A 24,090-nucleotide genomic window follows, 5' to 3' on the forward strand; every position below is an offset into this window, starting at 1 on the left:
AACCCTCGCACAACCTGCTGTTTTCCACCTCAATATGATGCTCCCAGCTTTTTCGGGAGCCATCCCCGCTCAGGACTGAAGCCAAGGGTCAGATCCATGAGCTGAACAGGCTCAGTACCGCACGCCGTATGATTTGCAGGGCGGGGGGAGATGGAGGATGAGGCCCAGCCGTGGGGAAGGGGATTTTTTCCCACTGGGGGGGAGGGAAATTCCCACTGGAATGAGCAGGAGATTGGGGGTAAAACCCCACCCTGGCAGGGGGAAGCGGTACCCAGGATGCGCCCAACTGCATCCCTCACCCCTCCTGCATCCCTTATGCCCCTTGCATCCTGTACCCCAACAATCCCATAGCCCCCCGCTGTGGGGCCAATGGTGCTTCAGTCTCCACCTGCTCTGCCTGGCGACACCCCCACCGCCCCCCAGCCTCATCCTGCCCCCCCCAGGATGCTCAGCACCCTCGGGATCAACCCCTTCCACAATGGGAACTGGGGCATTTCCCCCCTAGCGATGGTGTAAAACTGCACTGGGGGTGGTGGCAGCGATGGCTCCAGCCCCCGCAGCGGGGTAGGAGCATCCCCCTCCACCTCCCTGCAATCCAGAGAACCCCCAGGGGGGCATCGGGTTGAGGATGAGGATGGAGCCGCCGTTACCACGGCAATCGTGGTCCAGACCCCGCAAGTGCCGGGTCCCACTGCCCGCGCACGTGTCCAAACATGACGCACCCACTCACCCCCCCAAAACATCCCCCCCAAATCCCACCAGACACCCCCTCGACACCCCCCCCCATCCCATCCCTTTTCTCATCACCTCGGTCCCACCGCGACCCTTCTCCGGCAGCTCCTCAGCCGCCCCGCCGAGCCCGGAGGCGGCGAAGGCCGCGTCGATGCCGTCCCCGATGTCTCGCATCTCCTCCAGCGCGATGGTGAACTGCGCCAGAGTCCTCACCATCTGCAGCATGCGGGTCCCGGGGGGTCGGTCCGTCCCACACGGCCCAAGGAATCCAAATTTTTATATATATATATTTATATATATATATATATATACCCCCAGGTTCCCCCCGTTAGAATAGCTGGAACGCCAGGATGCAGCAAGGAGGAGCTATTTATAGCGATGGGGTTCTGGGTATGTATATATATATATATATATATATAATTTTGTTGTTGTTTTTAAATATAAAGAAGGCCTCCCAGAGAGCGGCTGCAGGATGCGTGTTGCTGCGTCCGTGGCGGCACGCGGGTCCCCCCCCGGCCCCGGGTGCTACCCAGGCACGGGCAGGCGAGAGCGAGCGGCGCTGGAGGCAGAGCCGTGCCCACACGCACAGACGCGCGCAGATGCAGGCAGGGCCGGATCCTGCCGGGGGGAGATGCTGGTGGAGCCGCTGTATGGTGGGGTGCAGATGGCTTATTTATTTTTTTTGGGGGGGGGAGCTGTATAGATGATGCTGGGTTAGGATGCTCAGCATCCTTGGGGTGTCTATCCCTGCTCATGGCAGGGGGGTTGGATTAGATGAGCTTTGAAAGTGTCTTCCAACCCAAAATATTCTATAATTGTATGACCCCCATCAATGGGGGGGGCGGTTTCCAGGTACCGTGTCCCCCTGCTTGATGTTACAGACAGGGAAGCTGAGGCATGGAGCAAACCTGCTCCCTCCCCAGCTCCACATCGTCACCTACATCCCTACTTGCCAGGTGATGCACACTGCCTGGATCTGTTTGGAACGCTCCCCTCCTGCTTCGTTAATTAAATCTAATTAGCCGCTCACCCCGTTTCCACAGTAACGGCGTGCAGCAGGGCTGCGTCCTCCTGTTGCAGCCAGTGTTATTTCCTCTTGGTAAGGAGAATAATGAGCATCTCACCCCAGGGAGGGTGCCAGGGGGAGTTCATAGCACCCATCCTGCCCTCCCCACAGCACCCTCCCTGAGGTGTATAGCAGAGAACAGTCAACTCGGTGCATATAATGAGAGGGGAGGTGCAGCAGCCTTAAATACACCCCCTCACTGGGGTGAGGGAGGATGGACTCTGCAGCACCCGGGATGGGCACGATGAGTGCCTGCTCTGCACCCGGTACAGCTAATTGCATTAGGGGTAATGAGGATGTTTGCAATCAGCAGCTCCTGTGACTCGTTCTGCAGCACCATGGTCATCCCAGACCGATTTCTGTTGCAATCCCAGACCCATCTGTGTTGTAATCCCAGATCTGTTTGGGTTGCAGTCCTGCTTCCATTTGGGTTGCAGTCCATCCTGAGCTCTTCCAGGATCCAATCCCAGGCCCATTTCTGTTGTAATCCCAGACCTCCATGTGCTGCAACCTTGGGTGTCAATCTCTGGCCCAGCAGGGTTGCAGTCCTGGGCCCATCTGCATCGCAATCCCAGAGCCAACTGCGTTGCAAACATGGGTCCATTTGGATTCCAATCCTGGACCCATCTGGGTTGCTATCCCAGACCCCTTTTTTTTTGCAATCCGAGATCCACTTGGTTTGCAATCCTGGGTCCATCTGGGTTGCAGTCTTGGGCTCACTTGGGTTGCAATCCCCAATCCATGTGGATTGCAATCCCAAACCCATTCCTACTGCAATCCCAAACCCATCAGGGCTGCAACCCCATGTCTGTCTGCATTGCAATCCCAAAACCATCTGGGCTGCAATCCCAAACCCACCTGGTTGCAACCCTGGACTTGCCTGGATTGCAGTTCTGGAGCCATTTGGGCTGTAACCCCGAGCCATCTGACCTGCAATCCCAGACCCACTTGGTTTGCAAACCTGGATCCATCTGAGTTGCGCTCCCAGAACCATTCCTATTGCAATCCCAAACCCATCACAGCTGCAACCCCGTGTCTGTCTGCATTGCAATCCCAAACCCATCTGGTTGCAATGCTGGAGCTGGGTTGCAATTCTGGACCCATTTGGGTTGCAACCCCAGAGCCATCTGGGTTGCAATCCCAGACCCACTTGATTTGCAGTCCTGGGTCCATCTGTGTTACAGTCCTGGGCTCATTTGGGCTGCAATCCCCGATCTGTCTGCCTTGCAATTCCAAACCCATTCTTGTTGCAATCCCTGACCCGTCTGGCTTGCAATCCCAGACCCACTTGGTCTGCAATCCTGGGCACATTGGGGTTGCAATTCCTGATCCATCTGGGTTGCAATCCCAAACCCATTCCTGTTGCAATCCCAGACCCATTCCTGTTGCAAGCCCTGATCCATCTGGGTTGCAGTGCCAGACCCCCTTGTTTTGCAATCCTGGGCCCATGTGGGTTACAATCCCTGATCCATCTGCATTGCAATCCCAAACCCATCTGTCTGCAATCCTGGACCTACCCAGGTTGCAATTCTGGACACATTCGGGCTGTAATCCCAGAGTAATCTGGATTCCAATCCCAGTCTCAGCTGGTTTGCAATCCTGGGTCCATCTGAGTTGTAGTCCCAGGCTCATTTGGCTTGCCATCCCTGATCCATCCATGTTGCAATCCCAAACCCATTCCTGTTGCAATTCCAAACCCACCAGGGCTGCAACCCCGTGTCCGTCACCATTGCAATCCCCGATACATCTATGATTGCAATACCAGACCCACTTGGTTTGCAATCCCGGCCACATTGGGGTTGCAATTCCCGATCCATCTGGGTTGCAATCCCAAACCTATTCCTGTTGCAATCTCAGACCCACCAGAGTTGCAGCCCTGGGCTTGTCTGCATTGCAATTCCTGATTGACCTGGGTTGCAATCCCAGACCCATTCCTGTTGCAATCCCTGATCCACTGGGGTTGCAATCCTGGACCCACTTGATTCGCAACCCTGGATCCATCTGGGTTGCAATCCCTCATCCATCCATCCATGTCGCAATCCCAAACCCGTCTCTGTTGCAATCCCAAACCCACCAGGGCTGCAACCCCATGTCCGTCACCATTGCAATCCCCAATCTATCTGGATTGCAATACCAGACCCACTTGTTTTGCAATTCTGGGCTCAATTGGGTTGCAATTCCCAATGGATTTGGGCTGCAATCCCAAACCCATTCCTGTTGCAATCCGAGGCCCATTCCTGTTGCAATCCCAAACCCATTCCTATTGCAATCCAAGGCCCACTCTTATTTCAGTCCCAAACCCATTCCTCTTGCAATCCCAGCCCCATTAGAACTGCAATCCCAGCACCATTCCCATTGCAATCCCAAACCCATTCCTACTGCAGTCCTAAACCCATTCCTATTGGAATCCCAAACCCATTCCTATTGCAATCCCAGACCCATTCCTCTTGCAATCCCAGCCCCATTCCTAGTGCAATCCCAGCACCATTCCCATTGCAATCCCAAACCCATTCCTATTGCAATCCCAAACCCATTCCTACTGCAGTCCTAAACCCATTCCTATTGCAATCCCAGCCCCATTCCTAGTGCAATCCCAAACCCATTCCTATTGCAATCCCAGCCCCATTCCTATTGCAATCCCAAGTTCATTCCCGTTGCAATCCTAGACCCATTCCTATTGCAATCCCAAACCCATTCCTATTGCAATCCCAAACCCATTCCTACTGCAGTCCTAAACCCATTCCTATTGCAATCCCAGCCCCATTCCTATTGCAATCCCAAATCCACTTCTGTTGCGATCCCAGCCCCATCAGCACTGCCCCCCCAGGCCCATCCGCATTGCAATTCCCGTTCCACCTGGACTGCAAACCCAAACCCCGCTCCTGTTGCAATCCCTGCCTCACTCAAACCACAACCCCAGCCCCAGCTGTGACGCTGTGATGACGGTGACCCGGCCGCTCCGCCTGCAGCGACACCCTCAAACCCTCCCATGGGATCGCTTGTCCTGGCGGGGGGGGATCCCTCCATCAAATATCTCCCTCGAGTCGATCCCTTCATTTAATTGAGTGGATTCTCCAGTGCCTACTATTAAGGTTGAGCTTTCTGAAAAACCCGCTCTCAAAGCCACCCCAACCTCTTGGGACATCAGCAGGGAGGGAGGATGGATGGATGGATGGATGGATGGATGGATGGATGGATGGATGGATGGATGGATGGAGAAGGGTTAAACCCATCGCTGCCAAAGGAACCAGGCTGGATCCCGCTGGGCATCAAGGGGCCCAACCGAGGTTTATCTCACCCCGTCACCCAGGAAAGAAAGAAGCCGGAGCGACGCCGGCCGGCCCCGCCGGACCCCCCCGGACCCCCCTGCGCGGCCCGCAGCCCACAGGAAATTCCTGGGAGTGTTTGGCCACTCCGACAGCGCTGCCTATTTTTAGGACCGTCTAAAATATGAGCCCGGTTATTTTTAGCAGCGCGGCTCTTTGTAAACACCTTTAGGTTTCCTTTCGGACCAGCTTTTTTTTATTTTGCAATCTGGGTGTTTCCTCCTCACCCCCTCAAAAAAACCCCAAAACCCTCCTGGGTAAAGTCCCCAGATCCCTTGGGATGGAGCCAAGAGGCTCATCCCCCATCCCAAAGGGTTACACCAGCACTGCGAAGATGCTCCATCCGGCACTGGCGACTCAATAGCACCCCAAACTTTAGATGGGGGGATCAGAAAGGGGGTTTTCCCCAATTTTCCCCTCTGGCATCGGAAATACAACCTTCCCGACCCCTCCTGGCCTCCCAAGAAGTACAGGAGCTCTCCTAGCTTGTTTTATTCTCTTTTTAAAGTGCAAATCCATCATTTTGCTTTTCCCCACCCAGGCGCAGCGATACGGGAGGAGCTTGGGCACATTAAAACGTCTTAAAATATTAAAACAACAACCTGGCAAATCACATCCTGCCTCCACCCCCTGCAAACCAAGAGGCATTGATGGAAAAAAGCCCTAAAAACTTCATTAAAACTCCATTTTTTACAGAGAAACGGGGTTTTAAGGGGAAGGGAGTGCAGGCATATATATCCATGAGGAATCCCCCTTGTCGTAGCAACCTCTGGTCCTTGAGCCCAAGATGAGACCACGTGCACATGGGTGCATGTAACGATGCCGCTCGCAGCCACTCCAAGGAGCAAACCCGCATCTCATATCACGCTGATGATGAGAACGGTGTCACCAAAGCCGGGGACGTGCGGGCGGGTGTCACACGCGCTGTCACCACCCAGCTGGGATGCTAAAATCACATCCCGTGGGAGGGGGGATCTCCATATCCCCAGAGACGCCGTTTAACCCCAAAATTCCCTTTGTGGACCCATACCACGCAGCATTTCTCCGAGGTCAGCGGTGTAAGGAGTTATGCCAGGGCTCAGCCCTATTGCAGGGATTCGGACCCCAAAAAAATACAGATTTTGGAAAAATACGGAGCATTTTGGACCATTTTGGGAGTGGGATTTGCCACTCGGGGTTTTCCCAACCCATCCTTCCCGCAGCTGCCAAAGGAGGAGCCTGTCCTGCTTCAAGCAAATTATTCCCACCCCTTCAAAATGTGCCAAAATGTGAAGAATAAATAAATACAAGTTGTTTTTCCCTCGTTGCGGCTTGTCCCCACTGCGGGAGGGATTCTCTAGGGTCTCCTAGTAGGGTTTTGCTAAATCTTGGCACCTCCTTGAGATCCCCATTCCCAGTTTGGAAGAAATAGGGATTTCTGCACCTTTTCTTTCCCTGGGTGCTTCTTCCCGGGGGCAGATCCCACTAGAGGGAGCTGGGACATAGTGGGAGCCTATGGGGACCGTCCCCTGCCCTGGGGAACCCACAGTGCGCCGTGAACACCCAAGTTTAACAATTTTAAAGCACTTGGCTTGATTTTTACCAAAATCCCATTAAAAAAAAAAGCTCAGAAACAAACCCAGGTCTTCTTCAATCCAGCCCAATGTGATGAGCAAACGGCATCACCCCGACACGTAAAACTTACTCGCATGGCCAAAAAAGCCCCTGGCTGGCACCATCACCTAAAATAGGATGATGCTGTTACATCCAATTCTGTATTTCCTCAATCACTTGGTTTCTGGCAGGAAAAGCACTTGGAAAAACCACATTATCTCCTCTGGGGGTGTTTTTAAGAAGAAGGGTTGACTGGGTTCTGTAGGGCTCTCCAGCCTTCGCCTCGGGGTAAATGGGGCTCAGCCATGTGTCCAACACAGCTCTGTGTCACATGGGTAGACAGACAGAAGCCACCAGACAGGGGACAACCTCAGTTTGCTGAGTACCAGCCCCTGGCATCCCTGGGTACCAGTCACCTCCATCCCTGGGTACCTGCCATCTCCGTGTAACAGAATCACAGAATCATTTTGGTTGGAAAAGCCCGTCAAGATCATCGAGTCCAAACATAACCCACCCCTGGCACTGCCCCATGTCCTGAGAACCTCATGTCCGTCTGTCCAACCCTCCAGGGATGGTGACTCCAGCACTGCCCTGGGCAGCCTGTTCTAATGCCCCACAGCCCTTTGGGGAAGAAATTGTTCCCCACATCCAACCTCAACCTCCCCTGGCGCAACTTGAGGCTGTTTCCTCTGCTCCTGGCGCTTGTTCCTGTGGAGCAGAGCCCGACCCCCCTGGCTCCAAGCTCCTTTCAGGCAGTTCAGAGATCAGAAGGTCTCCCCTCAGCTCCTGTTCTCTAGCTGAACCCCCCAGGCCCCTCAGCCGCTCCCATCACACTTGTGCTCCATCCCTGGGTACCAGTCACCTCCATTCCCAGCACCAGCCTCCTCATCCCTCAATCCCAGTCCCCCCATCCCTGGGTACCAGCTCCCTGCATCCTTGACACCGTCAGGCCCCACATCCTGGAGAAACCCCCATCCTCCCCACCCCAGGGGACACCAGGACCTGTGTCGCAGCAGCTGGGCTGTGCCCGAGCCGGGCTGACGCCGTGCAGCATCACGTCCGGGGCTGCATCCCCTCCCTGCCCAGCCGCTCGCTCTTCTCCCACGGGTAAGAAAAACCCGAACTGCTTTCCGTAGCGTAACATTCTTGAAAGGAAATAAGAGCATAAATCAGCGGCTCTGATTCAGCTCCGCTTCGGTTACTAATAATACTCCCGGTGTTTATTCGCAGCCCTGGGGTTGGAGATGTTTGCTTTTCCCTCGGTCGTGGTTTTTCCCAGGCTCCCAGCTCACAGAGGAGCTTTGGTTTGTTCAGGGATGCTCCCATGGAGAAACCCGGCGGCACAACCGCCTCCGGGACAGGGAGGAAGAGGAGGAGGAGGGCAGCTTCAGCCCCAAATGGATGTGCTGAGAATTTACTTGTTTTCCCTTCTCTGACTTCTCGGCTGTGGTGATTCATCCCGAGAGGACACGGCCCGGCTGGAATTCTGCTTTTTAAGTGTGAGAAAAAGCCAGGAATAAAACAATAATAAAGGAATCGGAGCAGCTTTTGGGTGGAAGGATGCTGGACATCCCGGCGAGCGGCAGACCCGGGAGCGGTGCCGGTGGGACGGGGAGCGGGGAGCCGGCACGAGCCTCATTTCCCAAAGCAACAAAAATTCATCCTCTAAATGTGATTTTCCCATGGGATTTGCACTCGAAATCAGGATTTGCATCACCATGGGTGCCCCTCTCCCTGATGCTCACCCCGATTTCCGCCCCCCCCCACTGCCATCCATTCCCTGACACATTTGCAGAGCCCTTGCAAAACTTATGTCGCTACGGTCCAGAACCCCACAGGGGGAGCTTTCCCGCCCCCCCCCGTTTCCATCCAGCCCTTGCCGAGCCCCTAAAGCAGCTTTCACCAAATATGGAAGGGTTTTTTTTGCCTCCCGGTTTTCGGCACGCCGGCCGCAGCCCAAGAGCGCAGCTTTCCAGATGCTGAGGTCAGCCCCGTGCTTCTCCACCCGCCCCACCCTTCTCCACCGTCTCCCAGCCCCACACCCACTGGGCAAGGGGTAATGTGCCCCCCCCCAACTCACTAGCACCCCTGGATCCCACATCAGCTGCTGGCACAAGCCACAGCACCCCAAAAATAATAGTCATTGGGGTTTTGGGGGGCGGGGAGAGGGAAGCCAGGGAGAAGGGTGCCCAATGGTGGCATCCGTTGGCATCACTACCTACATGTGGGTACGAGGTGCGCTGCGTGGCTGGTGGCACAGGGTGTGGATCCAGGTGAGGGAGGTGCAAACAAAATTGGGGTACCCAGGAGGGCACCGGTCTGGCACTTGGGGTGATGGGCATCAGGAGCTGAGGGACACCAGAAGCTAATGGGCATCAGGAGCTGATGTGCACCAGGAGCTGATGTGCACCAGGAGCTGATGGACACCAGAGCTGATGGGCACCAGGTCCTGATGGGCACCAGGAGCTGATGGACACCAGGAGCTGCTGGACACCAGGAGTTGATGGGCATCAGTTCCCGATGGGCACCAGGAGCTGATGGGCGTCAGTACCCGATGGGCACCAGGAGCTGTTGGGCATCAGGAGCTGATGGACACCGGGAGCTGATGGACACCAGGAGCTGATGGGCATCAGTTCCCGATGGGCACCAGGAGCTCTTGGGCATCAGGAGCTGATGGACACCGGGAGCTGATGGGCATCTGAGAGCCAAAAGGCATGCAGGAGCCACTGCGCACCCTGGAGCTGGTAGGCACCCAGCAGCCATTGGGCATCAGGAGCTGATGAGCACCAGGAGCCAATGGGCATCTAGACCGCCATGTGGACCCAGAATTCTGAGGGCACCAGCAGCCAAGAGGTATCCAGGACCGAAAAGGTGCCCAAGAGTTGATGGATGCTCAGAAGCTGATGGATGTCTGGGAGCCACCCTGGAGTCCATGGGCACCATGGAGCTGAAGGACACTCATGAGTCTGTGGGCACCAGGAGCTGACAAACACTCAGGAGCTGATGGGCACCCAGGAGCCCACGAGCACCCAGAAGGTGATGGACACCCAAGAGTCCATGAGCACTCAGGAGCTGATGGGCACCCAGGAGTCCATGGGCACCCAGGTGTCCATGAATACCCAGTAGCTTGTGAATACCCAGGAACTGTATGGACACCCAGAAGTCCATGAGCACCCAAGAGCTGATGGACGCCCAGGAGCTGATGGGCACCCAGGAGTCCATGGACACCCAGGAGCCCCGAGCAGCCCCTGCCATGCCCCTGTCCCAGCACTTCTCATGCCCCACCACCTGGCTCCATACCCTTGGCAGCAGCTGGGGTGCCACCACCAGAAGAAGACCCTCTTTGTGCCTACACCAGCCTCCATCCCCAGCATCACCCGTGCCCCACAGACACCCAACCCCACAGCACCCCACACGCGGCGGGTCCTCTTGCCCAACATGGCTGCAACTGGGGAGAAAGGGAGCTGGTGTGGGGGGGCACCACAGACTTCACCAGGAACGCTCACATCTCACACCACATCACAGCAAGGCAAGAGGTGACACCTTCCCTGTCATGTCATTGTCACAGCGACACCATGGGACGGGGGGGGTCAAAAAAGGGGCGTTTTGGCATCTACTGACCTGTGCCAGGATCGGACGACCAAGGGACGAGTCCCCTCTCTGCTTACCGAGGCTCTGAGCCATCTACATCCCATCTCAACAGGGTTTGGGGCAACCAAAAAAAACACCCAAAAATAAGGACCAAAAATGATCCCCTACCGCTAGCAATGGCGTTTTTGCTGAGGGGTCAAGATGAAACCTTTCCAAAGAAATTTAAAAAAGCAAGAAGGAGGATGCCAAATGAGGGCAGGACGAGGAGTTTGCTGCTACTCCAGCTAAAAAAAGCAGGAAACCATCTCCTGGGCTTGGAGATGCCAATCTTTTCATGCAAACAACTCCCTGCTTGTTTTTTTTGGAGAGTACCAACGGGATCGGGAATGGCCAGTCACAAATAGCAACTCCACTGCACCGCCAAGGAAACGTTCTCCAGCCCCAGGAACCACGTGGGGATGCTGATGTCCCCATGTTGGGATGGTGGCTCCTTCAGAGGGGAGCTGGTGGTGACCATTCCCCTGTTGGGATGGTGGTTCTTTCGGAGGGGACCTGCTGGTGGCCATCCTTCTGTTGGGACAGTGGCTCCTCTGTATGAGACCTGGTGGTGGCTGCTCTCCCATTGGGATAGTGGCTTTTCCAGAAGGGACTTGGTGGTAGACATCCCACCACCATGACAGTCACTTCTCTGGATGAGACCTGGTGGTGGTTGTCCCCACACGGGGATGGTTTCTTTTCCGGAGGCAACCTGCTGGTGGCCATTACCATGTTGGGATGGTGGCTCCTTCAGAGGGGAGCTGGTGGTGGTCATTCCCACGTTGGGATGGTGGCTTTTCCAGAGGGGACCTGCTGGTGGCCATTTCCATGTTGGGATGATGGTTCTTTTGGAGGGGACCTGCTGGTGGCCATCCTTCTGTTGGGACAGTGGCTCCTCTGTACGAGACCTGGTGGTGGCTGCTCTCCCATTGGGATGGTGGCTTCTCCAGAAGGGACTTGGTGGTAGACATCCCACCACGACGGTCACTTCTCTGGATGGGACCTGGTGGTGGCTGTCCCCACACAGGGATGGTTTATTTTCCAGGGGCAACCTGCTGGTGGCCGTTACCATGTTGGTTCTGTTGGAATGTGGTTCTGTTGGGATGTGGTTCTGTGGTGGCCATCCCTGCATGAGGATGATGGCTTCTTCAGAGGGGACCTAGTGGTAGCCATCCCACCATCACAATGGTCACTCCTCCAGAAGGGACCTGGTGGTGGCTGTCCTCATGTCAGCATAATGACTCTTTGAGGGGGGACCTGGTGGTGGAGATCTCCACATCAGGATGGTGGCTCCTCCGGAAGGGACCTGGTGGTGGCTGTCCCCACGTTGAGATGGTGACTCCTCCACGGGGGACCTGGTGGTGGCGATCCCCTCATTTGGGATGGTGGCTTCTCCAGACGGGACCTAGTGGTGGTCGTTGCCACAGTGGGATGGTGGCTTCTCTGGAGAGGACCTGATGGTAGATACCACCACAGATGTCTTTTCCCAGCGCATCCATACAGAGATGCCCTAGTGGGGTTTGTTGGTCTCTTGGATGTCACTGGTGGGGTAGAAGGTGGTGGTAGCCATTCCCAAGTTCCATTAAAAAGGACATGCCCAGGGGCTCTGGGACACCACAGGACATGGGGGGGTCACACAACCCAACACATTCCTGCCACCAGCCCTTGTGCCCCTCAAATTAAAAGGATTCCACTTAAAATAATCTATAAAAGGCACAGGGGACACATAACTTGGAGACAACCCCCATCTGCCAGCAGGAAAGGTGCTCACGGAGCAACTGGTACCAGTGCAGGCAGGGACTGGGCAGACTGGGACCAGTTCCCCAGAAGCCCAGCAGCTCCGGCCGGACTTTGCACGACGAGCAGAGTTACTGGAATATATTTTCCCCAGATGCTGATTTTCATCCTCGCTCCCATTGGCCGGGTCGCAGTTCCCAAAGACCCAAAAAGCAAACACGCTATTTTTAGAGAAGAGTTCAGTTACTGGAGCCATTCCCTTCGAAATTCCTCACCCATCCTCGCCATGGCAACCCGGAGAAACAGCCCCACCGGGACCAACCATCCGAGCTTTAAAAAGAGCCACGTTGAGGGAGAAGGGGGTGGAAGTGGTTGATTTTTCTTCTCCGGACACATCCTGGTCTGGAAACACCATGGTGGAAATCGCAAGGTTATTTACTTTAGGGGGTTCTGCTTGTGAAAGTTGGGCTTGATGCCTTCAGAAGATGTTCTGGAAGATGGACCGTGCTTGCTCTGAATATCATGTCTGCATGGCTAGTGGAGCCTGTCGTCTTGGATGGGTGGAGGGGGAAAGATGGTGGGGGATGGCTGGATGGAGATGGATGGAGATAGATGGAGATGGGAGGAGATGGATCATAGAATTATCGAATGTCTTGAGTTGGAAGAGACTCACAAGGATCAAGTCCAACTCCTGTCCCTGCACAGGACAACCCCACAGTTCACACCGTGTGTCTGAGGACGTTGTCCAGTCTCTCCTTGAACACTGTCAGGTTGGGGCCGTGACACCTCCCTGGGAAGCCTGTTCAGTGTCCAGCAACCTCTCGGGGAAGAACCTTTTCCTAATAACCAACCTAAATCTCCTCTGGCACATCTTCATGCCATTACCTTGGGTTCTGTTTTTGATTGCCAGTGATGGAGATGGATGGAGATAGGTGGAAAAGGGTAAAGGTGGACGGAGATGGTGAAGATGGGTAGATGGATGCTGGTGGAGATGGATGGATGGATGGATGGATGGATGGATGGATGGATGGATGGAGATAGATGCGTGAAGGTGGATGGAGATGGGTGGATGGAGGTGGATGGCTGGGTGGATGGTGATTAATGTACAGATGGAGATGGGTAGATAGAAATGGATGAATGGAGATGGGTGGATGGAGATGGATAAATTAATGGAGCTAGATGGGTGGAGACGGATGGATAGATGGATGCATGGATGGATGGACGGATGGATGGATGGAAAGAAGGATGGAAGGGAGTCTTCTCCCCCACCTTTCAGGGGAAAGCCCTGTGAGAAGGGGAAGAAACTCCATACGGACCAAACTCCGGTGCTGCCCCACTGCATCTTCACTGCATGTGACAGCACCATCTTCTCCAGCAAAAAACCTCTTCTCAGGCTGCACCCAAACTTAGGAGAAATTCTCCCAAAGCTGTGAGAGCTGCTCCATCAGGACCTGCCTGCACTGGGCAGGTGATAGATCTCAGCAGCAAAGTCACAGCAAGCAGAGACCTTGGCATGTCACCTCTCTGGTCCCTCCCATCATCCAGCAACAAGACCTGGGCAGCTTTGAGTCTCCATCCCAGCTGAGGTCAAGAGGAGGGACCAGCACTGCATGTGCACATCTCAGAGACACTGACCTGTTGCTTCCTGCCCAGGTGGCCAAGAGGCCACCAGCATCCTGGCTGGTACCAGCACTGGTGTGGCCAGCAGGCCCAGGGCAGTGACAGTCCCTGTGCTGGGACCTGAGGAGGCCAAACCGCCAATCCTGGGGGCAGTTTTGGGCTCCTCACCACAAGAAAGGCCTTGAGGTGCTGGAGTGAGTTGAGAGAAGGGAACGGAGCTGGGGAAGGGGCTGGAGCACAAGTGTGATGGGAGCGGCTGAGGGACCTGGGGGGTTCAGCTGGAGAACAGGAGCTGAGGGGAGACCTTCTGATCTCTGAACTGCCTGAAAGGAGCTTGGAGCCAGGGGGGTCGGGCTCTGCTCCCCAGGAACAAGCGCCAGGAGCAGAGGAAATGACCTCAAGTTGCGCCAGGGGAGGTTGAGGTTGGATTTAGGAACAATTTCTTGCCCAAAGGGCTGTGGGGCATTGGAACAGGCTGCCCAGGGCAGTGCTGGAGTCACCATCCCTGGAGGGCTGGACAGACGGACATGAGGTTCTCAGGGACATGGGGAAGTGCCAGGGGTGGGGGAACAGTTGGACTCAGTGAGCTTGAGGGTCTTTTCCAACCAAAATGATTCTGTGTTTCTATGATTTCCCTGCAAGAGCAGATCAGAGATGCAGGCCACCTCCTCCAAGCAGAAGCTTCAGAGGTGGGCGATACTTCAGGGAAAAGCCCAGGCACAAAGCTGCATGCATGTGTGCAGGCAGGGTGCAGGCAGGGTGCAGGCAGGGTGCCCAGAAATACAGAGCAGCCTGTGCAATGCACACATGGGGACGGTGCAGCCCTGCACCATCCCTGTGTGTCGCTGGGTACGTAGACCAGCAGCACCCATGTCTCTGTGCACCCCTGCACCCAGAGCACCCCAGATCTACCCCTGCACCCCAGCACCCGGGATCTCCCTGTGCAGGGCTGCAGGTGCACAGTGGCACTACTGATCTCCCTGTGCACCCCTGCATGTGCAAACTGGCGCAACTGAGCTCTTCATGCATCCTTGCACCCTCATGTTCCCTTGCACCAGCACCGGGGATCTCCCTGTGCACCAGCACCAGGGATCTCCCTGTGCACCAGATACACACCCTTGCACGTGCACACCAGCATCAGGGACCTCCCTGTGTCCCTCTGCTTGTGCACCCTTGCACCAGCACCCTGGCATCAGGGACGTTCTCATGCACCACTGCATGAGCATCCCTGCACCAGGGACCTCCTCATGCATCCTTGCATGTGCACCCCAGCACCAGAGACAGCCCTGTGCACCCCTGTGCATCCACCTCTGCACCAGAACCCTCCTGCATGTGCACCCCTGCACCAAGGACCTCTCTGTGCACCCCTCCTGCATGTACACCCCAGAATCAGGTACCTTCCGATGCACCCTCGCACCCGGCATGTCTGTGTGCACCCCTGCATGAAAACCCCTGCACCAAGGACCTTCCCCTGCACCCCAGCACCGCAGAGCTCCCTGTGCAGGGATACACGTGCACCCCAGCACCAGGGAATGTCACTGTACAGGGATGCACACGGACAGCGGCATCACAGATCTCTCTGTGCAGCCCTGTACATCCACCACCAGCACCAGGGACCAATTTGTGCACACCTGCTTCTGCACACCTGGTTTTACACCTCTGCAGCCGGGAACCCCCTACATGTGCAGCCCTGCATCAAGGACCTCTCCAAGCACCCTTGCACATCCACCCCTGCACCAGAGACCTCCCCGTGCACCCCTGCACGTCCACCCCAGCACCAAGGATGTCCACGTACACCCCAGCACCAAGGACTTCCATGTACGCCCCAGCACCAAGAACCTCATGCATGTGCAGCCTTGCACCAAGGACCTCCCCGTGTAGCCTTGTACATACATCCCTGCAAACAGGGCCCTCGTCATGCATCCCTGCATGTCCACCCCTGCACAAGGAACCTCCTGCATGGGCAGCCTTGCACCAAGGACCTTTCCGTGCACGCTTGCACATCCACCCTTGCACCAAGGACCTCCCATGAACACCTGCATGAGCACCCCAGCACTAGGGACCTTCTTGTACAGCCCTGCACGTGCATCTCTGCAATCAGGGACCTCCTCGTGCATCCCTGCATGTGCACCTCTGCAACCAGGGACCTCCTACATGTGCAGCTCTACACGAAAGACCTTTCTGTGCATGCTTGCACATCTACCTCTGCACCAAGGACCTCCCCGTGCACACCTGCGTGAGCACCTATGCAACCAGGGACCACCTTCATGTGCAGCCCTGCACCCAGGACCTTTCTGTGCACCCCTGAATGTGCACCCCTGCACCAAGGACCTCCTCATGCACCCCTGCATGTGCACCTCTGCAAACAGGGACCTCCTGCATGTGCAGCCCTGCACCAGGGACCTCCTCATGCACCCCTGCACATGCACCTCTGCAAACAGGGACCTCCTCCATATGCACCCCTGCACCAGGCACCTCCTCGTGCACCCCTGCAACCAGGGACCTCCTGCACATTCACCTCTGCACCAAGGACCTTCTCATGCACCCTTGCACATGCACCTTTGCAACCAGGGTCCTCCTATACATGCAGCCCTGCACCAAGGACCTCCCTATGCAGCCTTGCACGTCCACCCCTGCACCAGGGACCTCTCCATACACCCCTGCATGTCCACCCCAACACCAAGGATCTCCCCGTGCACCCTTGCACGTTCATCCCAGCACCAAGGACCAGCACGTACATTCCAGCACCGAGGACCTCCTGCACCAAGGACCTCTCTGTGCACCCCTGCATGTACACCCCTGCAACAAGGACCTCCTCATGCACCCCTGCATGTGCACCTCTGGAACCAGGGACCTCCTGCATGTGCAGCCCTGCACCAGGGACCTCTCCGTGCACCCCCGCATGTGCATCCCAACAGCAAGGATCTCCCCATGCACCCTTGCATGTACACCCCAGCACCAGGGACCTCCTCATGCACCCCTGCACAAGCACCTCTGCAAACAGGGACCTCCTCCATATGCACCCCTGCACCAGGTACCTCCTCGTGCACCCCTGCAACCAGGGACCTCCTGCACATTTACCTCTGCACCAAGGACCTCTTCATGCACCCTTGCACATGCACCTTTGCAACCAGGGTCCTCCTACACATGCAGCCCTGCACCGAGGACCTCCCTATGCAGCCTTGCACGTCCACCCCTGCACCAGGGACCTCCTCATGCACCCCTGCACGTACAACCCTGCACCAGCGACCTCTCCATACACCCCTGCGTGTCCACCCCAACACCAAGGATCTCTCCGTGCACCCTTGCACGTCCATCCCAGCACCAAGGACCAGCACTTACATTCCAGCACTGAGGATCTCCTGCATGTGCAGCCCTGCACCAAGCACCTTTATGTGCATGTTTGCACGTCCACCTCTGCACCAGGGACCTCTCTGTGCGCCCCTGCATGGACACCCCTGCAACAAGGACCACCTCAGGCACCCCTTCCTGTGCACCAGGGACCTCCTGCATGTCCACCTCTGTACCACAGACCTCCTGCGCATACGCCTCTGCACCAGGGACCTCCTCATGCACCCCTGCACGTTCACCTCTGCACCAGGGACCTCCTCCATTTGCACCTCTGCACCAGGGACCTCCTCATGCACCCCTGCACGTGCATCCTTGCAATCATGGACCTCCTGCATGTGCACCCCTGCACCAGGGACCTCCCTGTGCACCACTGCAACCAGGGACCTCCTGCACATTTACCACTGCACCAAGGACCTGCTGCACATTTACCCCTGCACCAAGGACCCCCCTATGCAGCCTTGCACGTCCACCTCTGCACCAGGGACCTCCTCACGCACCCCTGCAGGTGCGTCCCAACACCAAGGATCTCCTTGTGCATCCCTGCACGTGCACCTCTGTAACCAGGGACCTCTTCCACGTACACCCCTTGTACCAGGCACCTCCTCATGCACCCCTGCACGTTCACCTCTCCAACCAGGGACCTCCCCATGCACCCCTACATGTGCATCCCAATACCAAGGATCTCCCCGTGCACCCTTGCATGTGCAACTCTGCAATCAGGGACCTCTTCCATGTACACCCCTTGCACCAGGGACCTCCTCCATTGCACCTCTGCACCAGGGACCTCCTTGTGCACCCCTGCATGTTCACCTCTCCAACCAGGGACTTCCTGCACATCCACCTCTCCACCAAGTACCTCCTCATGCACCCTTGTATGTGCACGTCCGCAACCACGGACCTCCTGCGCATACCCCTTTGCACCAAGGACCTCCTCATGCACCCCTGCATGTGCACCCCAACACCAAGGATCTCCCTGTGCACCCCTGCATGTGCACCCCAACACCAAGGATCTCCCTGTGCACCCCTGCACGTGCACCCCAACACCAAGGATCTCCCTGTGCACCACTGCATGTGCACCCCAACACCAAGGACGTCTCTGCGCACCCCTGCACATACACCCCAGCACCAAGGACTTCCTCATGCACCCCTGCACGTGCACCTCCGCAACCAAGGACCTTTCTGTGCACCCCTGCACGTGCACCCCAGCACCAGGGACCACCCCCGCGCACCCCTGTACGTGCACCCCAGCACCCGCACAGGGTCCTGGGTCTCCCTGCAGGCTGGAAGTGGAGCTGCCACCCAGCCCATTGCAGCGTCCCCCCCATCGCTGCAGCCCTGTCACCCTGCCAAGAGCTCGACCTTTGGGCCAGGTGGCCACGGGCCAAGGCCGGTCCCAGCCCCCGGCTTAGCCCAGGACTAACCCTCTCGCTGCGGGGCCAGATCCTGCCCCATGGACACCAGCACAGGGCACCCATGGGTGCCACCTGGGGGTGTCTGGGCTCCAAGGATGCGTATCCCAGCTGCTCCAGCCTCTCTGCTGCTTCATTAATTAGGGGCTTTTAATCAAAGTGGGGGCAGGCACAGGGACAAGGAATAAGGGGGGTGGCTCTGGGTGACACGTCCTCTGTGTCACCCAAGGGTGTTCAAAATGCCAGCAGAAGGGAAGGAAAGAGGCACAAATGGGGAGAGTTAAGTGGATTTTGGAATTGGGGAAGGAAAGGGGTAAAAATGGGGAGATTTAGGGGGATTTTGGCTCTGGGGAAGGGCGATTTTGGAATTGAGGAAGAAAAGGGATAAAAAAGGGAAGATTTAAGGGGATTTTGGCACTGGGAGCAAAAACTGGAAGATTTAAGGGGATTTTGGCACTGGGGAAAGAATGGGGGGAAATGGTAAGATTGAGAGGGATTTTGGAACTGGGGAAGGAAAGGGACAAAAATGGGAAGATTTAAGGGGATTTTGGAACCGGGGAAGGAAAGAGGTAAAAATGGGCTGAGTTAAGGGGATTTTTTTACACCAGGAAAAAAAGGGGGCAAAAATGCAGCTTGCGTGCCTCAGTTTCCCCCAGCATTTCGCTGAGCCGGTGGTGTGAAAATCGGGCAAAGCATCACGACAGAAGAGCCAAGATTCACCCATCCTCATCCTCCCCGCGCAGCACCTTTAATTATAGATTCCCAGTAACGCCGCCAAATGAGAAAACTCCCAAAAGTGGCCTGAAAACCTGGTTTCTACGGGGGTTTACATAGCGAACGGAGGGATAAATAGGGGCAAAGATGCCAAATGTTGGCCAAGGGGTATATGGCACGGATCCGGTCCTAGAGATGAAGCTGAAGTGAGGATGAGGTCTGGAGGATGAGCTGAGGATGCTGGAGAGGGATGGGGGGGTTTTACGCAAGTGTCCCTGGGAATGTGACCCCGATGTGTCCCTCTGGGGATCCCCCTCTGTCCCCGATGACATTTTTGGGGTGCAGCAGGTGGGGACGGCAGCGGCCGGGGCGCCGGGGGGGTCGCGTTCCCACGACTCCTCCGCTCCCGCGAGGTGCTATATTTAAATCAATATTTTCCTGTTTAATCCGACCGCTGCTAAGTCAACAAACAAGAGCATGGCAGCAAACATACCTAATTTTCCATCCCGTGCTGGATTCGGCCACGGGGAAAAAGAAAGAGGCGAGGGGATGCCAGCCTGGCATCTCGCTCATACCTCCACCGAGCAGCAAACAGACCCCAAATTCACCCAAAAGCACCCCAAATGTGCCAGGTTGCCTCACATGTGTGTGCGGCTCATGGGATGCTGGAGGCAGAAAAACATCAATGTTTTGAGTTTTTTGTGGATGTTTTCTTGTGTTCTTCAAAGCATCTCTTAGTGGGATGTGCTGCTGGGGAATGAAAAGCCTCGTGCCCGGCGTCAGACACGGGGTGAAGGAGCAATTCTGCACCCAGGATGGTTTGGCCGGCTCCAGCCCCATGGAGGATCGCTGGAAAGCGCCCAGGACAAACAGTCCTGTCGCCGAGGGAGAACAGCACGTTACCGCTCCGGGACGCGCCGGGCGGCCGAACCCGGCAAACAGCACAAAAACCCTGCCAAAATCACCCCCAAACCATGGGGGCTGCGAAAATAAGCCTGGGGGATGATGCTACAGGGATGCTGGACCCCAAGAGAACATTTTGGGGGAGTGATGCTGCAGGGATGCTGGACCCCAAGAGAACATTTTGGGGGAATGATGCTGCAGGGATGCTGGACCCCAAGAGAACATTTTGGGGGAGTGATGCTGCAGGGATGCTGGACCCCAAGAGAACATTTTGGGGGAGTGATGCTGCAGGGATGCTGGACTCCCAAGAGAACATTTTGGGGGAATGATGCTACAGGGATGCTGGACCCCAAGAGAACATTTTGGGGGAGTGATGCTACAGGGATGCTGGACCCCAAAAGAATATCTTGGGGGGACGATGCTGCAGTAATGCTGAACCCTAAGAGAATATCTTGGGGAGTGAGGCTGCAGGGATGCTGATCCCCAAAAGAATATCTTGGGGAGTGATGCTACAGGGATGCTGAACCCCAAGAGAATATTGAGGGAATGATGTTGCATGGATGCTGGACCCCAAGAGAACATTTTGGGGGAATGATGCTGCATGGATGCTGGACCCCAAAATAATCTCTTGGGAGTGATACTGCAGGGATGCTGGTCCCCAAAAGAAAACTGGGGAAATGATGCTGCAGGGATACTGAACCCCAAGGGAATATTTGGGGGGAATGGTGTTGCAGAGATGCTAGTCCCCAAAAGAACATCTTGGGGAGTGATGCTACAGGGATGCTGAACCCCAAGAGAATATTGGGGGAATGATGATGCAGGGATGCTGGTCCCTAAAAGAATATCTTGGGGGGACAATGCTGCAGGGATGCTGGACCCCAAGGGAATATTTTGGGGGAATGGTGTTGCAGAGATGCTGGTCCCCAAAAGAACATCTTGGGGAGTGATGTTACAGGGATGCTGATCCCCAAAATAATATCATGGGAAGTGATGCTAAAGGGATGCTGGTCCCCAAAAGAATATTGAGGGAATGATGCTGCACAGATGCTGGACCCCAAAATAATCTCTTGGGGAGTGATGCTACGGGATGCTGAACCCCAAGAGAATATTGGGGGAATGATGCTGCATGGATGCTGATCCCCAAAAGAATATCTTGGGGGAATGATGCTGCAGGGATGCTGGACCCCAAAATAATCTCTTGGGGGGACGATGCTGCAGTAATGCTGAACCCCAAGGGAATATTTTGGGGGAATGGTGTTGCAGGGATACTGAATCCCAAGAGAACATTTTGGGGGAGCATCACTGAACCCTTGTCAGATCCCATTGTTAATCCTCCCCAGCATCATCTGCTGGAGACAGACACCAGGACAGACAGACCATCACCATGACATGGGATAGACACTCCAGCACCCCAAAAATCCCCAAGCAATGACCTCTTCCCCAAGCAGACGACCGACCTCAGGACGCCGGCCCTTTCCATTGAGTTAGGGAGGGGAAAAAGAAATAAAATACAAAATAAAGCTTATTTCTTCTCCATCGGTCAGGGACACGTAAATCTCCGCTCCCCGCCAGCCGTCCCGGTGCCAAGTTATATCCGGTCCTTGATGCTCTCGCCTATATTAAAGCAACTCCCTTGCAGGGCTCAGTCCCCATCCACCCCCCCAGCCTTGGCTGGTGCCATCTGAAATAAAACATCCCCACTCCGCTATATCATAAATCAAAAAGAGAAATAAAAATGCTGGTTTCGGTTGCGTTATGGCTGCAGCACAAAGCAATTCAAAGGCAGGAGAGAGATTTGAAGATACAGCTGCGGTGTTGCCCTTAAAAGGGAAAATTCGTACCCGGCTGGCGGGTTCGAGCAAGGTGAGGAGCAGCACCCCCGGGGTCCAGCCCCGCGGGGTGGCCCGTGTCCCCGAAATGATGCTCGGCCAAACTGGGCTCCCAGTTGCCAAAGCCCAGTGCTGGATGTGGTAAAAATCCACCCGAAATGATGCCGAAGTGACCAGGGTAGAGGGGTGTATGGGGGTGCAGGGGGCAGCAGAGCATCCCTGATACCGGGGTCACCATGGAGTGGGCACCGTCCCCGGGGCACCGCCTGAATCAGAAATATCTCTTTATAAATAATTAAGAGAAACCACGTATTATATAAACTTAACATATTAATAATTTAGTAAGAGATATTTCTTTATAAAGAAATGCCGCCGGGCGCGCTGCCTTGCCCTGGGGACCTGCCGATGTCCCCACGGTGCCATCAGCCGCAGCCCCGAGAGGTTCCTCGTTACCCCACTTAATTGTAACGCTTAACGCTTCAAGAGCACTTTTCACACTGAGATCACAGAGGACAAACGCCTCACTTTGAACTGATACATCAGGCAAAACTCCTGCAAAATTCACTCATGATTATTTGCAAGGGGATGTTTTACACAGGATCCGAGAGCTCCCTGTTCTTGGCCACCAACAGCTGTTGTCCGGCAGTGGCAACAACAGCTGGTGAAGGAGCTGGATGGGTGGCAGAGCCCCCCAGGACAATATGTTGGGAGAATGATGCTGCAGGGGTGCTGGACCCCAGGAGAACACCTTGGGGGAATGATGCTATGAGGATGCCAGACCCCAGGGGAATATTTTGGGGAATGATGCTGCAGGGATGCTGGATACCAAGAGAATATCTTGAGGGAGTGATGCTGCAGGGGTGATGGACCCCAAGAGAATATCTTGAGGAGTGGATGTTGCATGGATGCCAGATCCCAAGAGAATATCTTGGGGGGAATGATGCTGCAGGGGTGCTGGACCCCAGGAGAACACCTTGGGGGAATGATGCTATGAGGATGCCAGACCCCAGGGGAATATTTTGGGGAATGATGCTGCAGGGATGCTGGATAACATGAGAATATCTTGAGGGAGTGATGCTGCAGGGGTGATGGACCCCAAGAGAATATCTTGAGGAGTGGATGTTGCATGGATGCCAGATCCCAAGAGAATATCTTGGGGGGAATGATGCTGCAGGGATACTGAACCCCAAGAGAATATCTTGAGGAGGTAATGCTGTGGGGATGCTGGATCCCAGCGAATATCTTCGGTGGATGATGCTGTGGGGATGAGGATCCCCAAGGGAACATCTTGTGGGGAATAATGCTGCAGGGTGCTGGATCCCACAAGAATATCTTGGGGGAATGATGCTGCAGGGATGCTGGATACCATGAGAATATCTTGAGGGAGTGATGCTGCAGGGGTGATGGACCCAAAGAGAATATCTTGAGGGGAGGATGTTGCATGGATGCCAGATCCTAAGAGAATATCTTGGGGGGAATGATGCTGCAGGGATGCTGGTCCCCAAAATAATATATTTGGGGGGACAATGCTGAAGGCATGGTGAACCCCAGAAGAACATCTTGGGGAAATGATGCTGTGGGGATGCTGGACACCGGGGGAATATTTTAGGGAATGATGCTGTGGGTATGCTGGGTCCCAGGGGAATATCTTGGGGAGAATGATGCTCTGGGGATACTGAACCCCAAGAGAACATCTTGGGGGAAATAATGCTGCAAGGATGCTGAACCCCAGGAGAATATCTTGGTGGAATGATGCTGCAGGGATGAGGAACCCCAGGAGAACATCTTGGGGAGATGATATTGCAGGGATACCTGGCCCCAGGAATAACGGTGGAATAATGCCGCAGGGATCTGGATTTTGGGTGCATACAAACAAACCTCCCCGTGTTCCAGGCAGCTCTGCCCCGGCCAGCAAGGGTTACACAGCCGGGCTCGGCCCCAGGGACTTCACGCTTGGCTGCCGGCGGCTGTTGGAAGGGAACGGTCCAGCACGTCCTCTGAAATCGGCCTCAAAGTGGGACGAGAGAGCCCTGGCAGCCCTGTTCCCGCGAGCTCTCGGCTCGTCCCCCGCGGGAATGGGTATTTCTGGGTTTCTCCCGGAGCTATTAAAAGCCCCGTGGGTGCCGCAGGGGGAGGTGGTGCTGCCAAGCGCTTCCCGGCACAAACACCCGGAGAGGTGGGAA

The 24,090-nt window shown here is 55.6% G+C and overlaps 1 protein-coding gene across 2 annotated transcripts in view; it reads right to left on the reverse strand.

Annotated features, from left to right (window-relative positions):
* The window catches only part of ARHGEF17 (Rho guanine nucleotide exchange factor 17), a 43,523-nt gene that overhangs the window by 15,736 nt on the left and 3,697 nt on the right, over positions 1–24,090 (reverse strand). The window lies entirely within an intron of this gene.

Source organism: Columba livia, chromosome 1, assembly GCF_036013475.1.
Source record: "Columba livia isolate bColLiv1 breed racing homer chromosome 1, bColLiv1.pat.W.v2, whole genome shotgun sequence".
NCBI lineage: Eukaryota > Metazoa > Chordata > Aves > Columbiformes > Columbidae > Columba > Columba livia.